We start from the raw sequence: 21,886 nt of genomic DNA, 5'->3' as shown, positions 1-21,886 counted from the left end.
TGTTGAGTTTGTTAACACTATAATATTTAGTGTTGTGATTGAACCTGGGTCTCCTGCACTGCAGGCAGAGTCTTTACTGCCTAGCCACCAGGAAAGCCCCATTAGGAAAATAAGGAATCCCAAAGCAGCAGGAAAAGTGACAAGAACAGTCTGAACAACTGAATCTGGGGATGTATAAACAAAACAGCATTAGCTGATGGACAGGCTGAATCACAGAAATTAAGGAAGGCTCCTGAGGGCTTCAGAAGAGTGACAGAATGCTATCCACACAAATACTTCTTTGGCACAAGAATTATTTTGAGCGATGGACAGGGAAGTCCAGTTGCTGCACCTCATGGGGTCACAAAGAGTTGCACAAGACTGAGCGACTGAACTATTTTGAGAAACAGCAGACACAAGAGAGGTTCTGAAAACAGAGTAGAAGTTACCTTTGAATAAAGGAAATCTCCATTTGTAATGGTGTCTCCCTCTCCATACCAGGAAGACAAGAATAACTGGAAATCACAAAAGAATCTTTTCAATAGAGAGGGCCTGACTTATAGCTGCATAACAAACCTTATCTTTGATAACCTTGCTTTTCCTGGACACTTCCCCAAAACTGCCTCCCCTACTCTTTCCTTCTTTTGATTTCTGGAAGTGATATTTGAGCCTGTTTCTAAGTCATCTTGGAAAGCGACTAATTTTTCCCCTGGGTATTTCCCATGTATACATAAGGTATACAAATTAATAAACTTCCGTTTTTTTTCTTTTCTTAAACTGTCTTTTGTTACAAGATTCCCAGCTGAGGCACAGAAGGGTAGAGGAAAATTTATCTTTTTCCTTTCCTCATCTCCAAGACTCCACTGAAGTAAGTTCCAGTCTCTTGGCAGACAGAAAGAAGAGAGAGCCCGGGACACCGAGTCAGAGTACTTGGGTTCAACATTGTTGACTTAAAAAAAGAAAGCACAACATGAGAGATGGGAGTCAAGTTTTATTGGGGACAAAATGAGGACTACAGCCCAGGAGACAGCACTTCATTTAGCTCTGAGAAACTGCTCCAAAGAGGCAAGGGGGAAGGTCACTGTATATATGATTTTGGTAAAGAGGGACATGGAACTGGACATAGAACCAACAGTCTGGTTCCAAATTGGGAAAGGAGTATATCAAGGCTGTATATTGTCACTCTGCTTATTTAACTTCTATGCAGAGTACATCATGAGAAATGCTGGGCTGGAAGAAGCACAAGCTGGAATCAGGATTGCTGGGAGAAATATTAATAACCTCAGATATGTAGATGATGCCACACTTATGGCAGAAAGAAAAGAACTGGAGAGCCTCTTAATGAAAGTGAGAGAGGAGAGTGAAAACGTTGGCTTAAAACTCAACATTCAGAAAACTAAGATCATGGCATCTGGTCCCATCACTTCATGGTAAATAGATGGGGAAACAGTGAAAACAGTGACAGACTTTATTTTTGGGGGGCTCCAAAATCATCGCAGATGGTGACTGCAGCCATGAAATTAAAGACACTTGCTCCTTTGAAGAAAAGTTATGACCAACCTAGACAGCATATTAAAAAGCAGAGACATTACTTTACCAACAAAGGTCCATATACTCAAAGTTATGGTTTTTCCAGTGGTCATGTATGGATGTGAAAGTTGGACTACAAAGAAAGCTAAGTGCCGAAGAACTGATGCTTTTGAACTGTGGTGTTGGAGAAGACTCTCAAGAGTCCCTTGGACTGCAGGAAATCCAACCAGTCCATCCTAAAGGAAATAAATCCTGAATATTCATTACAAAGACTGATGCTGAAGCTGAAACTCTAATACTTTTGGCCACCTGATGTGAAGAGCTGACTCATTAGAAAAGACCCTGATGCTGGGAAAGATTAAATGCAGGAGGAGAAGGGGATGACAGAGGATGAGATGGTTGGATGACATCGCCGACTCAATGGACATGAGTTTGAGTAAACAGTCCATGGGGTCGCAAAGACTGGACAGGACTGAGCAACTGAACTGACTTACTGAACTGAAAGGGGGAGTACATTTCTACCGTCTCATGAAGTTTCTGCTAGTCATGAGAAACAATCGTCACCATGAAGGATTTTGGCTTTGCTAGTCACTCGCTCATTCGTGTCTGACTCTTTGTGGCCCCACCAACTGTAGCCAGGCAAGTCTCCTCTGTCCACAGACTTTCTAGATAAGAATACCAGAGGAAGTTGCCAGTTCCTACTCCAGGGGATCTTCCTGACTCAGGGGTCAAACCCGTCTCTTGCATCTCCTGTGTTGGCAGGCCAGCTTGTTACCACTAGCGCTCCCTGAGAAGTTCATAAAGGATTGTAGTGCTTTTCTAGATATGAGGAGATAGAAGAATTGGGCTCAGAAAATCAGCTCCTAAGAATAGCTAACCATCTGCAAACCTATCCTGCCAGTTTTCCTGGAGCATAGAGAGCCTCATTTCTGCTTTGCACCCTGAACTCCTTCAGCATGTACTGGAGCTCAGCAGCAGCACAGGCTTTAATCCTTGCAGAGCTAGATCGCAAGTGCCCATGGCAAGTGCCAGTTTGTAGTTGACAACACCAGGCTCTGACTTAGACTCAGCATCCCTGCTTACATGGAACATGGCTAAATTTAGATGCAGGGTCTCCCTCTGCATGGTGAAACTATTAGCCAGACAATTCCTTTCTTTTTCAGTTTTCGATGACACCGAACAAAAGATCTGAGATTTTACGTAAATGTGGAAATTGCTGGGGATTTCTTCCCGTCGAAATCTCAACTTAATTCCAGTATTTTAATTTTGCATTTGTTCATCCAACAGACAGCAAGTTTCTACTAGTCTACTATATGCTTGGCACTCTGGTAGGAAGCAGAAATATAAAAACAAAAGCAGTTCTGGCTCATGTGAAGTTTATAGGCTATAACAGTAGATACACTATATTATACAACAGGATGATACAATAAGAGATGGACAAAGGACAGGTACCTAGCCCAAATTCGGGGAATCAAGGAGGGCCAAAAAGGGAAATCACTTCTAACAAGAGACTAAACGATTAATGGGAATTCGCCAGGTTAAGGGAAATTGAGGGATTGATGGTTACTGGTACAGAGTCTGGAAAGTTTTCTGGAAGAAAGGAACAGCCCATCCAAAGTCTAAGATGATAAAAGTGCATCAGAGAAACTAAAAGAAGTATATCTTGTAATCAAAACAGTATGGTACTGGCACAAAAACAGATATATAGATCAATGGAACAGATCAGAGCCCAGAAATAAACCCACACTCTTATGGTCAATTAATCTCAACAAAAGAGACAAGAATGTATCATGGAGAAAAGAGAGTCTCTTCAGTAAGCGGTGCTGGGAAAATCAAACAGCTAAGTGTAAAAGAATGAAATTAGAACATTCTCTTAACACCATGTTCAAAAATAAAATAAAAATGGATTAAATGTAAGACCAGAAACAAAAAACTCCAAGAGGAAAACATAAGCAGAACACTCTTTGACATAAATCCTAACAATATTCTTTAGGATCTATCTCCTAAAGTATAGGAAATAAAAGCAAAAATAAACAAATGGGACCTAATTAAACTTAAATGCTCTTACACAGCAAAGGAAACCATCAACAAAACAAAAAGACAACCTACTGAATAGGAGAAAATATCTGCAAATGACATGACTGAAAAGGGACTAATATCTAACATATATGAACTACTCACACACTCAACATCAAAAATAAATAAATAAACAGCCCAATTTAAAAATGAGCAGATCTGAATAGACATTTTTCCAATGATGAAACATTGATGGCACATGAAAAGATGCTCAACATTACTAATCACCAGAGAAATGCAAATCAAAACCACAATGATACATCACCTCACACTTTTCAGGATAAAAATCAAAAAGAACACACACAAAAAAATGTTGGCAAGGATGTGGAGAAAAAGGAACCCTCTTACCCTGTTGATGGGAATGTAAATTGGTGCAGCCACTGTAGAAAAAGAGTATGGAGGTTTCTCAAGAAATTAAAAATAAAACTACCATATGACCCAGCAATTCTACTTCTGGGTATTTATCTGAAAAACGCAGAAACACTAATTCAAAAAGATACATGCTCTCCAATGTTCACAGCTGCATTATTTACAGTTACTAAGAAATGGAAGCAAATTAAGTGTCCAAAAACAGAGGAATGGATAAAGAGGATGCAGGAGGTGGGTGGGTGGGTGGGTGTGTGTGTGTGTGTGTACATATCACACAATGGAATACTACTCTGTGTGTGTGTGTGCACATACATATCACACAATGGAATACTACTCTGTGTGTGTGTGTGTACACATATCACACAATGGAATACTACTCGGCCATAAAAAAGAATGAAACCTTGCCATTTCAGCAACATGGATGGACTAAATAAAATAAGTAGGAGAGGAAGATAAAAACTGTATGATATTACTTATAAATGGAATCTGAAAAGACAATCATCTAGTGACTATAACAGAAAAAAAGCAGAATCACAGATGTCAAGAACAAATGAGGGGTTACCAGTGGGGCGAGGGCATGGGGGATGGGCAAGATAGTAGGAAGGGATTAAGGGGTACAAACTATTATGCAAAAAATAAGCTACAAGAATACATTTACAACATGGAGAAAATAGTCAATGTTTTAAAATAACTATAAATGTAGTGTAACCTTTAAAAATTGTGAATCACTATACTGTACACCTATATAATACTGTACATTAACTATACTTCAACTAAAAATCGGAAGAAGTACATTGTAACTGAACTCACGTGGCTCACTCCACCTTAAACATGGACACCCTCTAGGACTGAAATCCCTTCAATTATCAATCTCTTCTTTGTACTATCACCCTCATTCTATTCTGTGCCTTCTTCCCAGTAACTTAACTTTTCCCTGATCCTTAGACCCCAAAACTTTCACTGTGATTTCTAAAAACCCCATTCTCATTGATGGACTCCCTTACTCCCAGTCTTCACCAAAACTTCCAAATACTTCCTAAACTCAAAGGAAATATGTCACTTAGGCAAGTTTCTTCTCTGATAACTTTCTTTTAATGAAGGATGTTCATTCTTCTGTACCCCATATATTTTAGAGACCTGGGGTGGCTTTCTTTTTCCTCGCTACTTCTTGCCCCACCTCGAATAAAGCCCAGCTACTTTGAAAACTGTCTCAATGCATCTTTATTGTCCTATTGCTGCCATTCCTTATTTACTGAAGACTTTGGTACCTGGCCAGTTGCCTTTCTATTCCAAGCCTGTCAACACAGTCACTTCCACATTCACACAGATGATCTGTTACCTGCTTCTCAAATACCTTGACCTTCTCGCCTCTTGTAACATCACCACTTCATTACAGCCGCAGACTCCCACAGCCACATCAAGGGACTGGCTATCAACAAAGGTAGCCCCATACATCTCACTTTCTCACCATAGTCTCCAAATCCTCCAGACTTTATACATAGCCGCTCTCTCTGAAAGCATTTTACACCATGAGAATGTGTACTACACCTATTTTAAAATTGAATCCTTAAAGACTAACATATAGGAGATAGGCCTCAGCATTGTTGAATGAATAAATGAGTGAAGAGAATACAGCAAAAAATTAAGATATAAATAAGAGAATTGAGCACCGAAGAATTGATAGTTTTGAACTGTGGTGTTGGAGAAGACTCTTGAGATTCCCTTGGACTGCAAGGAGATCCAACCAGTCCATTCTAAAGGAGATCAGTCCTGAGTGTTCATTGGAGGGACTGATGTTGAAGCTGAAACTCCAATACTTTGGCCACCTGATGCAGAGAGCTGACTTATTTGAAAAAACCCTGATGCTGGGAAAGATTAAGGGCCGGAGGAGAAGGGGACGACACAGGATGAGATGGTTGGATGGCATCACTGACTCGACGGACATGGGTTTGGGTGGACTCCGGTAGTTGGTGATGGACAGGGAGGCCAGGCGTGCTGCGGTTCATGGGGTCGCAAAGAGTCAGGCATGACTGAGGGACTGAACTGAACTGAACTAAGAGAATGACAGAGAGACAAGTAAAACTACCCTATGGCCACAGACTACATGAGACATCAGGTGAAGAAACGATGTGCTGACTGGGAAAGCTAGTGTGAAAACAGAATGGAAAGCATTTTAATAACTGACTGCAAGTCAGGAAGGGAAGGTGGCAAAGACAACTCACGCCATTTGGACTGGGATGAATACAAGAAGGGTGGTAATATCAAGAGCAAAGGGGAGCTCTAAAAATGAGCATGTCAAATGCACAGAGGAGCCTGGAGGGTACAGTCCAAAGGTCGTGAAAAGCCGGACATGAGCAGCAGCAGCAGCAGCAATGGATTTATAATATAAATCTAGACAGAGAGAAACGCCATAAGAAATTAAGTAGGATAAGGGGAACTAGAACAGAAAATGAAAAGTGCCATTTTAAATAATACTTCCAGGAAAAAGAGACATGTAAGTAAGGATCTAAATGAACTGAGGAAAGAAGAGAAACAACAGAGAAAGGAAGAAAAGCCTAAGTTATAATATCAAGAGAAAGGGTGTACTCAGAAGCTAGCCAAGGTTGAAAGACAGACATTTAGAATAAGAGAGGAAGACGTACCAGCAAAGGAGAAAGAGAAGCAATGGAGATCTACTGCAAAAGAACATCAGCCATATTAGGGATGTTCAGGGCAAGGGGGTTTCCAAAACAAAAAACAGCCAAATGGTCTTCAGTGTCACATTTTACTAAGAAGAATCAAGACTGAGGTTAGTCTTTGATTACATGAATAGTTCTAACTGGGTGGAGAGAGTGAAAATTAAAATGCCAGAATAAATATGTATGAGGGGACGAAGTAATTACCATTCAACGAGTCTGGTGAAGAAGAAAGAAGCAAAATTTGGAAGGTGGAGTTTGGTTTTTGACTTTGGTTTTGGATGAGTGAGACCTGAATTATGTCCTCCCAGATTCCAGAATCTGGTATATTGAGACACTGGGTCTGTGTGTGCTTCATCCTTTCACTGCAGTATAGAGCCTTGATATAAACCTGGCTTGCAGTGTATTTGATTTTTTAACTGAAAATGCTTTCACTGTTTTTATTTTATTTTAAAAGTAATATATTCATTATTGTGAGGCTTCCCAGGTGGTGCTAGAGGTGAAGAACCCACTTACCAATGCAGGAGACTTAGGAGCCTGGCAGGCTATAGTCCATTGGGTTGCAAAGAGTTGGACACAACTGAAGCAACTTAGCATGCGTGCACATTCATTATTTTAAAAATTTTATAAAAGTACATAAAATAAAAATTATTAAAATTACCTGAACAGTAATTGTATCAGCATATTTGGGTACGACCTTTCCAATTTTTTTAGAAATATGCATATATATGTAAATGATTAATGTTTTTTTTAAAACTGAAGTCTTACTAGATATAGAATTTCAATAAACACCCTTTGAAGGAACACTAATTATTACTTTTACTAATTTGTTATTTAAATTTTAAAATTCATTATCAAATTATTGAGTCAATATATTAATTTAATAAATATTATTTGAATGGATAATGGGCAAATTTTCACAAATGGGTTACAAACTATGATGACTTTCTTCCTATTCCCAGAATAAATTAATATTCAAATTTTAAATGGTTTTAACAAGACCATGTGTTTTTTCATAAGTTCATAATTTTAAAAGTTAATATTCAAAAAATGGTATTTTTAAAGTAAATGATCTGTGTCTATTGAAGATTATAATTAAGAATTCTGAAAATCTTCTTTTTCTTTCTCTTCATTCATTCATTCACACCAAAGTTGTTTAAGTTATATGGTAAAAGACCTTAAAGTACATTTTTCTTTTGGGGTCTTTAGCAAAAAAGATAAAAGCCATTTGTAATTTTTGTCATAAAGCCAAATCATGTACAAAATGTTACAAGGGAGCTATCAAAAGTAGCTCATACCATTTCTCAAAATACTTTGCTTTTATAACCCTATTACAGCTGGTTCATTCCAGGAATGCATAAGGAAACCTGGAAAATATATGAAGCACAGACTCTGTTTCCATTTATTTACTCTAAATCACAAGGAAATTTCTTATGTAAAACTACCCTTACTTTGACTCTTAACTCTCTCATCCCCCCTTTGCCACTGCAGAAATAGAAGCAAAAAATTAAGACTGTCCCTGATGAATGTTTCTAATTTCTGCTGAAACAAACGCAAATAAGGATAAATCATGATATGTATTTGGCATTTACCTACATTTGCAACCTAGTATCTTCATGGAATTGCCCATCACTTCCCTAAATAATCCTACTGTTTTCAATGCTGTCTGTTGGTTCATTATACAGAAATATTAGAAACAAAATCATGGGTTTTCTTCACTCTTTGTATTCAGTACATGTATTCAATTCATGAAATCCCTTCCATCCAGTTCAGTTCAGTTGCTCAGTCGTGTCCGACTCTTTGCAACCCCATGAATCGCAGCACACCAGGCCTCCCTGTCCATCACCAACTCCCGGAATTCACTCAGACTCATGTCCATCGAGTCAGTGATGCCATCCAGCCATCTCATCCTCGGTCGTCCCCTTCTCCTCGTGCCCCCAATCCCTCCCAGCATCAAAGTCTTTTCCAATGAGTCAACTCTTCGCATGAGGTGGAAAAAGTACTGGAGTTTCAGCTTCAGCATCATTCCTTCCAAAGAAATCCCAGGGTTGATCTACTTCAGAATGGACTGGTTGGATCTCCTTGCACTCCAAGGGATTTTCAAGAGTCTTCTCCATCACCATAGTTCAAAAGCATCAATTCTTCAGTGCTCAGCCTTCTTCATAGTCCAACTCTCACATCCATACATGACCACAGGAAAAACCATAGCCTTGACTAGACGGACCTTAGTCAGCAAAGTAATGTCTCTGCTTTTGAAAATGCTATCTAGGTTGGTCATAACTCTTCTTCCAAGAAGTAAGCATCTTTTAATTTCATGGCTGCAATCACCATCTGCAGTGATTTTGGAGCCCCCCAAAATAAAGTCTGACACTGTTTCCACTGTTTCCCATCTATTTCCCATGAAGTGATGGGATTGGATGCCATGATCTTCGTTTACTGAATGTTGAGCTTTAAGCCAACTTTTTCACTCTCCTCTTTCACTTTCCTCAAGAGGCTTTTAGTTCCTCTTCACTTTCTGCCATAAGGGTGGTGTCATCTGCATATCTGAGGTGATTGATATTTCTCCTGGCAATCTTGATTCCAGCTTGTGTTTCTTCCAGTCCAATATTTCTCTTGATGTACTCTGCATATAAGTTAAATAAGCAGGGTGACAATATACAGCCTTGACATACTCCTTTTCCTATTTGGAACCAGTCTGTTGGTCCACGTCCAGTTCTAACTGTTGCTTCCTGACCTGCATATAGGTGTTTCTCAAGAGGCAGGTCAGGTGGTCTGGTATTCCCATCTCTCTCAGAATTTTCCACAGTTTATTGTGATCCACACAGTCAAAGGCTTTGGCATAGTCAATAAAGCAGAAGTAGATGTTTTTCTGGAACTCTCTTGCTTTTCCCATGATCCAGCGGATGTTGGCAATTTGATCTCTGGTTCCTCTGCCTGTTCTAAAACCAGCGTGGACATCCCTTAAACTGCCTTTTAAAGAAACAAAATCATATGCTTTCTCCAGAGGTATTAAACCACTTTTAAGTGATACAATTATTTCTGCCAAAAGTACTCACCAACTCTTTCCTTGCAACATGTATCTAAACATGTGTTTCATATAAAAGTTATGATTTTTTTTCAAATAAATAGTAATTATATAAAAGGACTTCTGGATAGGCAATTAACAAAAGAAAATTAGAAAATTATATAAACTCTTCTATGTCTAGAGATTAATGATGTCCAATTACCTCGGGCCAAACTATTTAATTATAATTATTAAAGATAACTACTAACAGTACCTCTTGATCTGGAGACAGTGTGTAGTAACCAGATATTTTTATCCCCCACTTCTATGATAAACGGAAGACTGACGTTTGGTATCCTGGGCATATAGATGTCTTGGCCAGATGGAGCAACTGGCCTAGACATTCAGAAGCTTTTTAGGTAAGAAGGGACTAAGATTCCAAAATTCTTCAAAGATGCAAAATTAGGTCCTTTTCAAAATAATTAAGACACATGATCTCACTAAATTTTTACCAAAAAAAGTCTTGCTGTCTTTAATGATTCCTAGATTGGACAATTAAATGTAATTGGCTTTCTTTTTTCCCATTTTTTTTTTCACTAAACTATAGTTGATTTACAATGTCGGGTTAGTTTAAGGTATAAAACTTAGTATGTACATGTATGCCTATGTATGTATATGTGTGCCTACTAAGCCACTTCAGTCATGTCCAACTCTTTGTGACCCCAGGGACTGTAGTGCTCCAGGCTCCTCTCTCCATGGGATTCTCCAGTCAAGAATACAGAAGTGGGCCCTTCACCAGGGATATATGTGTGTGTGTTTGTATATATACACACACACGTATATGAAAAGAAAGTGAAAGATAGTATTAGCCACTCAGTCATGTCTGACACTTTATGACCCCAGGACTGCAGCCTACCAGGCTCCTCTGTCCATGGCATTCTCCAGGCAAGAATACTAGTGTGGGTTGCCATTCTCTTCTCCAGGGGATCTTCCTAACCCAGGGATCAAAGTCAGGTCTCCTACATTACAGGCAGATTATTTACCAAGCGAGCCATCAGGGAAGTCCCATATATGTATGTATGTACATGTATATATACATAAATGTGTGTATATACTTATATATATGTATGCATATTTACTTTTTCAGATTCTTTTTCATTATAGGTTATTACAAGATATTATAGTTCCCTGTGCTACACAGTAAATCCTTATTGCTTTATAACTGCTTTCTTAACAATAATATAAATCTTTATAAAATATAGTATTTTTTGAAACAACAGGTATATAACCTCTTAAATGTTTTAGTTCTCTTGTTCTTTCTGAAATAAGATCGGATATACTCTGACATATATATTTTATGTGTGTACATAGATAATGATGGAGAAAGTGTACCTACTATGTTAACATAGACATATGCTTTCTCTATAAACAAAAAACTCTGAAATGAACATTTAACTTTTAAATAGATAAAATATGAAAGGAAATATCCAAATTGTTGAGGTTCTATGAAAATGGCTCAGTAGAATTTTATCTGCTTCAATAATTTTCTTCATATTTTCTTGTGTTCCTTTGTGGTTCCCAGTTGAAACTCTTCAAGAGATCAAGATCAGTGATTTCAGAGGGTAATTAGTTGTTTCAGTTTTAAATATCAAGCATTTGGGACATTTTTTTCTCCCAACTTAAATCTTTAACTCCCATCAAGTCTTCTAAATGGAGAAAACAGATTGTTTCTTTCAAGTCAGTGCAGATTTGAATAAATTTTTCAAAGACTGAGATTGACACTATAACTTTTTGACAGGTAAGACTCCTACAAACCTAGAATTAGATATGCAAGTAACTGATTAAATTAAAGACATCTCAGTCAAGATCGATAATTTACTTCAGCTTCTAATCAAAATGGAGAAGAAAATGGCAACCCACTCCAATATTCTTACCTGGAAAATCCCATGGACAGAGGAGCCTGGTGAGATATTGTCCATGGGGATACAAAAAGTCAGACACAACTGAGCAACTGAACAAACATCAAAATAGAATCCGTTACATTGTTCACCTCAAACTATCAAAACACTGTTAACTGGCAATACCCCAATAAAAAACAAAAAGCATTTAAAAAATTTGCAATGCACATTAAAAAAAGGAATCAGTTAAGTAAACAAGTTTATTTCTTTTTCTCCTTATTTTCATCTTGTTAAATACATATAATCTATTAGCTAACATTTGCCCTCAATTTTTTTTTTTCTTTAAGGAATGTTCTTTCAGGCATTTATAACAGCTTCTTTTCTGCTTTCTCTTTGCTTTTTTGGTATTTTAGAAAGAAAATTCAGTGAGTGGTATCCATTCGTTTTCTGAGTTTTGTAGACAAGTAATGCCAGAGATGACATATCACGACCGTCTTTACATTTCATAGCCAGAGATTTTTGTTTCATGGGTATGACTCCTGTGGCCCTTATAGAAAGTACCACCACAGTTTGTAACTAGTGCTTCAAACAGTTCCCAGAGCCAACATGGAAAATGAAACCATGAAATGCAAGGTGGAATTCTCATTTTCCTTACAGAGCATATCTTTTAAATACTCCCTATTCCCCAGTATTTCACATTGGAGAAGGGCTCTTTCTGACTTTTGGTATATTTTGCCTAAATAAGATTCTATTGAGAACAGTCATCTTTTTCCTCCCACATGCAAGAAATATGTACTATGCATACTTTAAATGCCATCTTGAAAAACTGTTCCCATTCTCAGAGGCCTGTGAGCAATAAATAGTTTTTTAAACAATAAATTATGTTATATTCTTTTTTTTTATAAACAACTGAAACCATAAAGTACACATGGCTTCATTTAACCATCTTGGTGACCTGTAAAGCACTCCCAGGTGCCCTGGAGAGATAAGACAGTGACAGGAGTGTGTGTATCCAGCACACACTCATGACAACATGTCAATCAGCATAATAATAAAGGAAGAAAGCATTCCATTGGAACTAAGGTATGTATTCCTTTTTTGGTATTTTTGTGGATGTAGAGATATCCATATTATTTTAAAATATGAGCTCTGAGCTCTCCACTTCATTTTCAACACTTAATTAGGTGAATTCAAAGAAGGGATAAGTGGAAACACTTATGTATTCTTTTCACACATTTCCAGAAGCTTTCTAGATGTTATAACTGTCTCATACATTTTCAAATTTCAGAGGAAACACAGTAATCTGTACCTACTTATTTTTAAGGTCAGCAAGGTTATGTTTTTGAAATAATGACTGGAGTGAAACTTGAAACAGAGGAAAAGAAAATGGCAGATACCTCATTTTGGAGCACTAACTGTTCAAAACCCTGGGTTTCAGAGTCTCATCGTTAAGTCCATACACGGAAAGCTCTCATTCTGAATTCTAATCACAAGTAGCCTTTAGCAATATTGCAGGAAGGGTCTGTGCTGAATATATCCTCCAGCGAAAGCTTACAGCTTTTCTAATATCAACACTGACCTCAATGAAAAGGAGTATAAAATTCACAAGAGAAATAAATCCAGTAATTTCTAATCAGTGAGGCTCTTGGTTGCCAGGTTGTTCATATTTTTCACCTGATTAGTTGCCAACTGCCACGTCATTTTCTTGGGTTTCAGTTACTGCCTCTGAAATATCTAGTAAATGCAACTCTTCCTTCCCAGTGGAAACACGTAAAGATGTTTTCTTTAGAGTCTCAATACATGTTACATACAGAAAGATGGTCATCTGTTCTGTCTTCCTCCAGAACTCCATGAACCTGTCTGCTCCTCAGCTCCAGGACACTTCTCCACCTAATCACCTACCCCTGCTTCCTTCCATGCAGGGCATCCAGGGACTCTTCCTATGTTCCTCTCTTCTCTGCAGCTGCAACTACACAGGCTGACTCCAGGTAGACTCTCGAGCAAGTGGGATTTATTCTCTTCGGAGCTTCCTGACAGTGCTAATCATGTTATTATTATCGCTAGTGTTTTATAGGTTACAAATATGGTTAAATGAGGCCATGGGTTCATTTGAGGGGGGGGGCAAAAAATAACAAAACTTACTGTTTAAACATTTTTCTAATGCCCATAGATCTGTGATGATTAAAGGAATGCACTCAGCATAGTGCCTGGAATATAATAAGCACTCTCTAGGGGTGACCTATATTATTATGACTATAATTGATATTATTATTATTCCCACAATAAGCAGTTAAACCCTTTAAATGGTTTTACTGCGATGTGAAAATAAAAAATATGACAAATACAGGGCAACTGTAAATATTTGAGAATCTCACAAAACCTTTATTTACTAGCCTGAGTTCATTCTCCCTTATGTATTTATTTGTAAAGGTGCGGTTCACCAAAATACCCCACAGAAGGACATCCCAAGGACCTATAATAAAAGCAAAATCATAGGTTCTCTCTGGCGTAGGAGGACCTCCAGGCTCACTGATTTCCATTTTCCTGGGACTCTATTTGGCTTATTATATGTGTCCCTTATTTTATTTAAGCTTCACGGCAGTCCTGTGAGTTAATTACTATGCCTGTTATCACATGAAGAAAGTCTCAGAGAAGTTACAGAAAGTTTCCAACTAGCTAAAGGCAGAGTACTCATTTAAATCCAGATCTCCTGGATCCTAAAGCCCCATCATAGCATGCTGCCTTTGGTTATCTCAACACAGATGGACGCTAAATACATATTTGTTTTAGGAAAAAATGTTAAAACGTTGCTGGAATATTTTGACTAAAATACATCACTAAATAAAAATAATAAGTTAGTATTTATTGGTATGGTCTTCTTAGCAGCAGCAGCAAACACAATAACTTTGAGATAGGTACTATCATTCTCCTCTTTTTCAAATGAGGAAACTGAAAGAGAAAGACTTAGGTAACATCCCTGGCTGGGATATGGGTCATAGTCCCAGGGCCTGGAGTCTTTACTGCACAGTTCTGCTTGTGCTGGATACTTTGATTTTGCCCCTCCAGATCAATTCTCTGCCCTTCTCCATTAGGCTCTGCATCCAGGGATGCTGACCTTTAAGAACTGCTTCACTAGGGGCTCCATGGTCTCCCAGCTTCCAGTTAGACTGGGTGAAATGAAAAGCGTGAAGAAGGATTCTCCAGGCTTTATCCTCCACGGCTGCAGTTTGCCTGTCAGAGGATCTCAACTTTGATCTCCCTGGGCGCTGGTCCAAGCTCTCTCCTTTATTGTTGCTGGACTCTCAATGCTTCACCATTGCCTGCTGGCTGCGCTTAGCCCTGCCCACACCTTGGTAGTCTGTTATTCACTAAACTTTCTTTTGTCCCTGCTGAGTGAGCCATCTCTTTTCTGCTCAGATAATTACTGATATCCTGCTTCTTTAATCATTCTTAGAGTAAAAATTCTGGGATGACTTCCCTCTCTCCTTGCTGCGGTAATAAAGTTGATGGTAAACTCCCAGAGCACGTTGGCTTCAGCAGTGGCTGGGACAGTCTTGCCTACAAAGCAGGAGAACTTAGAACTGAGATTCCAAACACCTTGGACTTTTACCACCCTGCCATTTATTCAAAGAAAAGTAGACAGCATTTTCAGTGCCTTTCCAATCCCTTCTAAAGTAGAGGGTAGTCAGTTTAGATCAGATGCCCAAGTCTATTGTGCTGGGTACTATTTGAGGAGGGTGAAAAATCTGCCTTAAAACTCAACATTCAAAAAACTAAGATCATGGCATCTGGTCCCATCACTTCATGGCAAATACATGGGGAAACAATGGAAACAGTGACAGACTTTATTTTCTTGGGCTCCAAAACCACCGTGGATGGTGACTGCAGCCATGAAAGTAAGACACTTGCTCCTTGGAAGAAAAGCAATGACCAACCTAGGCAGCATGTTAAAAAGCAGAGACATTACTTTACCAACAAACTTCTATATAGTCAAAGCTATGATTTTTCCAACTGTCATGTAAGGATGTGAAAGCTGGACCGTAAAGAAGGCTGTGCACTGAAGAATTGAATCTTTTGAACTGGCTTTTGGACAAGACTCTTGAGAGTCCCTTGAACTGCAAGGAGATCAAACCAGTCAATTCTAAAGAAAATCAGTCCTGAATATTCATTGAAAGGACTGATGCTAAAGTTCCAATACTTTGGCCACCTGATGCAAAGAGCCTACTATTGGAAAAAGATCCTGATGCTGGGGAAGATTGAAGACAGGAGAAGGGGATGACAGAGGACAAGATGGTTGGATGGCATCACCGACTCAATGGACATGAGTTTGAGCAAACGCTAGGAGTTGGTGATAGACAGGGAAGCCTGGCATGCTGCAGTCCATGGGGTCACAAAGAGTTGGACACAACTGAGTGACTGAATGACAACAACTATTGAAATTTCCCTATTTGCTTAATCTCATGTGGCTCTATCCTATCTTCAATGAAGAAACTTCAAAGATCTTCCTTTCCCAGTGTTCAGTGGGCTGACTAGCATCAGGTAGCTCAACATGTGCTGAACAAATGAATCAGGATGGAATATCTGATGCGTCACTTTACTGTTGAAACTGCATCATCTGATAAAAACAAAAGAGGAAATCAGAACCAAGATTCACCACGGTTATGGGTGCAGTTACATGATAAAGAATGTATATGTCCCCTACATTCCGACATTTACAGTCAGCAGTAGTTTAACCCTGAACAAGATGGTCTGCCTCCCTATGCCTCTTCCCCTCATCTGTGAAATAGAGGTGATGTTCATGGTCTCTTTTTTTCAGACTTACTTTTTATTGAAGGATAATTGCTTTACAGAATTTTGCTGTTTTCTGTCAAACCTCAATCTCAGTCAGCCATAGATATACATATATTCCCTCCCTTTTGAACCTCCCTCCCATTTCCTGCCCCATCCCACCCCTCTAGGCTGATACAGAGGCTCTGTTTCATGGTGTCTTTCTTATAGGCAGTAGTAAGGATTAAGTGAAATGAAACGAAGTAAAATAAAATTCAGCTCTTTCTTAGAGGCCATAGCAAGCACCCAATCATTCTGATCTGGTATCATTTTCTTAATCACACAGCATATTTTCTTACGCTTAGACCAAAGAAAGGAGTTACAGGAGTCTTTCATGTCTGAAAGAAAATCAAGAGGAATATGTCTATGCCAAACAGAGTAGCACAGGGCACCACTCCAGAAGAAAGCCCTAGGTATTAAAAAGGAATGTTGGAATTAAAACATCCTACACTGACAACCTGCAAGTTATATGATAGGATAGTCATTAAGATATATTCTCATGGGACTTCTAAATATCATCATTGATCTCTTTCAAAAATGTAAAGTTCCTGACAATTATTTATTTAATAAAATTTATTTCTGCTATAACATTGTCAGCTAGCCAGCATTACTTAGGAGTGGGGAATAAAAGCAATCTACAAGTGTGGGATGTAGAGGGAGAGGGTTTGGGGTGGGGGGTTGGAAACGGAGATATTTGAGGACATCAGCTGGAAGAGGTGGAGGCAAAGGACTGGGAAACAGAACAAGTGAATTACCCACTGGATGATGGATCTTTTGTGTTAGGTTCTTGGACACAAGAATATAACATCTGTGGGTAACTCTGAGATTTCAAACTTGGACTTAAACCTAGGAAGCATTAATTGGATCACTGACACTCACCCAGTTTACAAAGAAATGAAAGACTCAGACTGTTCAGTTCCTTCACTGTCTTCAAAGGTGAATTAAGTACATCTTTGACATGTGTCTTAACTTGTATTGCCAAAGAGTAATACCACACAATGATTTATATATCCCTGATGCTCAGCCAAATACTTCCTTTTCTTTGGTTTCTCTTTTATGTTAAATAAAGATGAAAGATACCTAGATCTTCTCCAAAAAAATGAACAGGAAGAAAGAAAAAAACTTCAAGTAATCTCGAGAGAGTTGACACAAAATATAACCTGCTCATTTAGGAAACTGATGAAATGGGTTAGGAGGATAAAGCATAATACTCAACAGATTGCTTTGGAAACAAAAGATGAAAAAAAATCACTCTATTAAAATGAAAGGACTCAGTATGTGTATGACTTCACCACAGTTCTTATACCTATTAAGTGTGCAGACATCGTTATAGCATCTAAGTTCCTTAGAGTTTAGAATATTTACATAATAGGAGAATCTGGAACAATTAGAAAAGGGAAACGGTTAAATTACATGCTAAAATTTTCGCAAATCCAATTTTAACATTGTCATTCTGCTTTTTGTTTAAAAAAAAAATCATTTACTTTGGTGGCTTTAAGGAATATATTGGCTTATGGGGCTCCAGAAACCCCTTCAGAATATCTCTTTTACATACATCAAAAAAAGAACCATCTCTCCAGCCTCTTCCCAGACTGTCACACTCAAACTTATTTCCCAGCAACAACAACGAACCATCTGGTTTCTAACAAACACAGTGGCACAATTTCCCTACTTTGAAAGCAAAATAACAACACTATAAGGATTAAAGCAATACTAGTTAACATTTATTGGGCACTTACCCTATATTGGAACTTGGGAGGAACATTTCGTATGCATTATCTCATTTAATATGATAACAACTTCCTGAAATGTATAATTCTACTATCCCCATTTTACATTTACATATCCCCATTTATCCTTTCTTTTACAAAGAAACTGGGACTTACAGAGACCATGTCACCAAAAAATACAGAATTCTTATCAGTTAGGAAGACTTCCTTGATAGCTCAGTTGGTAAAGAATCTGCCTGCAATGCAGGAGACTCCAGTTCAATTCCTGGGTCAGGAAGATCCGCAGGAAAAGGAATAGGCTACCCACTCCAGCATTCTGGCCTGGAGAATTCCATGGACTATACAGTCCATGGAGTCACAAAGAGTTGGACATGACTGAATGACTTTTCACTTTCACTTTTCACTTTTATAAGTTAGGATGCGTTTATTAGTAAGGTACCATAATGTTCAACTCTAATTGTCTTAAACAAAAAGATTACTTCCCTAATTCTTGGGCTTAGAGGTAGGATGGTCTGAATGTTCACTTAATCCAAAGGCTCTGGACTTCCTTAGCTCTTTAATCCCCCTCATATTTATTTCAACCTCAGATTTGTATGAAGATGCCTGCACCAAACTTGGGATTTACATCCATGCAGGACAATATCCAGAAAATATCTTTTCCAAGAGACCCTTAGCTAAGTCTCTTTTGAGATTTAATGACCTTTCATGAACCACCTGAAAGGGGGATTGGAATTGCTATGGTTGACATAAAGTCCATTCCTGTTGGCATTAAACTCTAGCTTATAAAAATGGGCAGTTTTAGTAATGCTTTTATCTAGTCCTCTTCTGCCTAGCTGAACTTAAAGATCAGAGTATCAACTGATAATCTAAGAGAAGAAGACTATTAACATAGCATGGGTTAAATTTCTGTGATATATCTACATCCATACAATTTTCTGTAATTTATACCAAAATTTTTAAACTGTTATTCCTATAAATTATTCGGTAATTTGGACCATAAAGAAGGCTGAGTGCAGAAGTATTGATGCTTTTGAACTGTGGCGCTGGAGAAGACACCTGAGTCCTTTGGACTGCAAGATCAAATCCTAAAGGAAATCAACCCTGAATATTCATTGGAAGGACTGATGCTGAAGCCGAAGCTCCAATACTTTGGCCACCTGATGTGAAGAACTGACTCACTGGAAAGGACCCTGATGCTGGGAAAGACTGAAAGCACAAGGGGAAGAGGGCAGCAGAGGATGAGATGGTTGGATGGCATCACCAACTCAAAGGACATGAGTTTGAGCAAGCTCCAGGAGATAGTGAAGGACAGGGAAGACTGGTGTGCTGCAGTCCATGGGGTCACAAAGAGTTGGACACAACTGAGTGACTGAACAACAGAATTCTTTCTTAGGACTACGCATCACCCCATTTGTTTAATAAGAAAGTCTGTACCTCTGTAGGGCTTATAATCTTCATTTAAGACAACAGTTTTTTCAATTTTTCATAAATCAATTTTCTATGAGGGTATGAATATAAATTATCACACTAATGGGACAGACAAGGTTATAGTCTAGCTCTGGGACCCAATCCTAATAATGTCCTATGTTTGTCATCATTTAATCACTAAATCGTGTCTGACTCTTTATGACCCCATGTTTTGTATTTTGTAGCTCACCAGACTCCTCTGTCCATGGGATTTCCCAAGAAGATTCTGGAGTGGATTGCCATTTCCTTCCAAAGGATCTTCCGGACCCAGGGGTCGAACCTGTGTCTCCTATACTGGCAGGTGGATGTTTTACCACTGAGCCACAAGGGAAACCCAACAATAAAGTTCTAAGGTTCTCCCTAGAAGTTTCAGTTCAGTCGCTCATTCATGTCCGACTCTTTGTGATCTCATGGACTGCAGACCCGCCAGGCCTCCCTGTCCATCACCAACTCCTGGAGTCTACTCAAACTCATGTCCATTGAGTCGGTGATGCCATCCAACCATCTCATCCTCTGTCATCCCCTTCTCTTGCCTTCAAACTTTCCCAGCATCAGGGTCTTTTCCAATGAGTCAGTTCTTTGCATCAGATGGCCAAAGTATTGGAGTTTCAGCTTCAACATCAGTCCTTCCAATCAATATTCAGGACTGATCTCCTTTAGGATGGACTGGTTGGATCTCCTTGCTGTCCAAGGGACTCTCAAGAGTCTTCTCCAACACCACATTTCAAAAGCATCAATTCTTCGGTGCTGAGCTTTCTTTATACTCCAACTCACATCCATACATGACTACTGGAAAAATCATAGCCTTGACTAGACAGACCTTTGTTGGCAAAGATCTAGAAGTTTATCCAATTTGTTTTGAGAATCTCCAAGTTACGCCTGCAGGTTCAGTCAGCTGCTCTTTCAAACGCACTAGGTGCCCGCTGACCATGGCCATGACTCTTCTCACCTCTTCTCTTCTGCAGTACCTTCTGCTGGGAACCACCCTGTCCTCTGGGCATGGTATACTCTGTTGCCATCAATGCCCCAGCCATCTGCACTGAATGCAACTACCACTCCCCCAAAAGCCTCGTAACCCCCTAAGTGGGTGGTATCCTCACTGATATGAGAGAGTGATGCTCTTCTCCACTATGCCCTACTTCATGCTAATGATATTGACTGTACCCCAGAGTCTTACATAATCCCAGGTTAAAAACAACTCCAAATGTTGCCATTCCCATCATTAAGGTCAAGCACAAGGTCAAGGGACAAGAAACCTAGTTCCAGAGAGAGACACCTTGCACTCTTCTCCAACTTCAGGCTCCCAAACTCTCATGCAGATGTTTATTCAAAAAACTGTTAAGGTCTCCCCCTGTAGTTGTCAGACCTGCCCAGGCACTTCTGAATTGCTACAGTGGACATGGAAAGACACTTCCTTCATAGCATCCCTCAAAGCTCAGGGACGCTTCCCTCATAGCTCAGTCAGTAAAGGAAACCCGGGTTCAATTCCTGGGTCGGGAATATCCCCTGGAGAAGGAAATGGCAACCCACTCCAGTATTCTTGCCTGGACAATCCCATGACAGAAGAGCCTAGCAGGCTACAGTCCATGGGGTTGCAGAGTCAGACATGACTTAGTAAACCACTACAATGGACACAATACAGACTCAAGTCATAGTTTCCTCCAAAGGCTGTTTCTTACAAGAAAATCTGTTTACACTAAAGTAATATTCTTTGTTTGTATATCATATATTAATAAAAATATTTTAACTAAATTATTTATTCTAGAAACTTGCAATGTGCCATTAGTTCCTGCATGATCTAATAGGAACTCTTTAGTTATAAGAGAACATAGTGAACCATTTCTTTCAAGACAAGGAAGTCTCATGAAATGAACAGAACTTGTTTATTGACTATATTCCCTGTGCTGTCCATTATATCCTTAAAACTTATTTATTTTATGCTTATTAGTTTGTACCTTTTAAATCCCTTCACCTATTTTGCCCTCTCCCCATCCATTCCCCTCCAGTAATCACAAATTTGTTCTCTGTGGGTTCGTTTCTATTTTGTTACATCTGTCCGTTTATATTATTTTTTTTAGAGTCCACATATATGTAAAAATATATGGTATTTGTCTTTCTCTGTCTTATTTGACTAAGCATAATATGCTCCAGATATTTTATATATATCTGGAGCATATCTATATCTATATATAGATATAGAGCATATCTATAGCCAAATTTTTATAAATATATAAATTTATATATAATATATATTATATATATATGTAAAATCCTGTGTTACAAAGAAAAAAACCCATCTTTTTAGCTCATATCAGAAACTTAAGTGTTTAC

General features: G+C 38.7%; 1 protein-coding gene across 1 annotated transcript in view; it reads right to left on the bottom strand.

Moving 5' to 3' along the window:
* HMCN1 (hemicentin 1) overlaps window positions 1–21,886 on the bottom strand; it is a 552,382-nt gene that overhangs the window by 373,369 nt on the left and 157,127 nt on the right. The window lies entirely within an intron of this gene.

Source organism: Ovis aries, chromosome 12 (genome assembly GCF_016772045.2).
Source record: "Ovis aries strain OAR_USU_Benz2616 breed Rambouillet chromosome 12, ARS-UI_Ramb_v3.0, whole genome shotgun sequence".
Taxonomy (NCBI): domain Eukaryota; kingdom Metazoa; phylum Chordata; class Mammalia; order Artiodactyla; family Bovidae; genus Ovis; species Ovis aries.
This window is presented reverse-complemented; position numbering and strand designations above follow the sequence as displayed.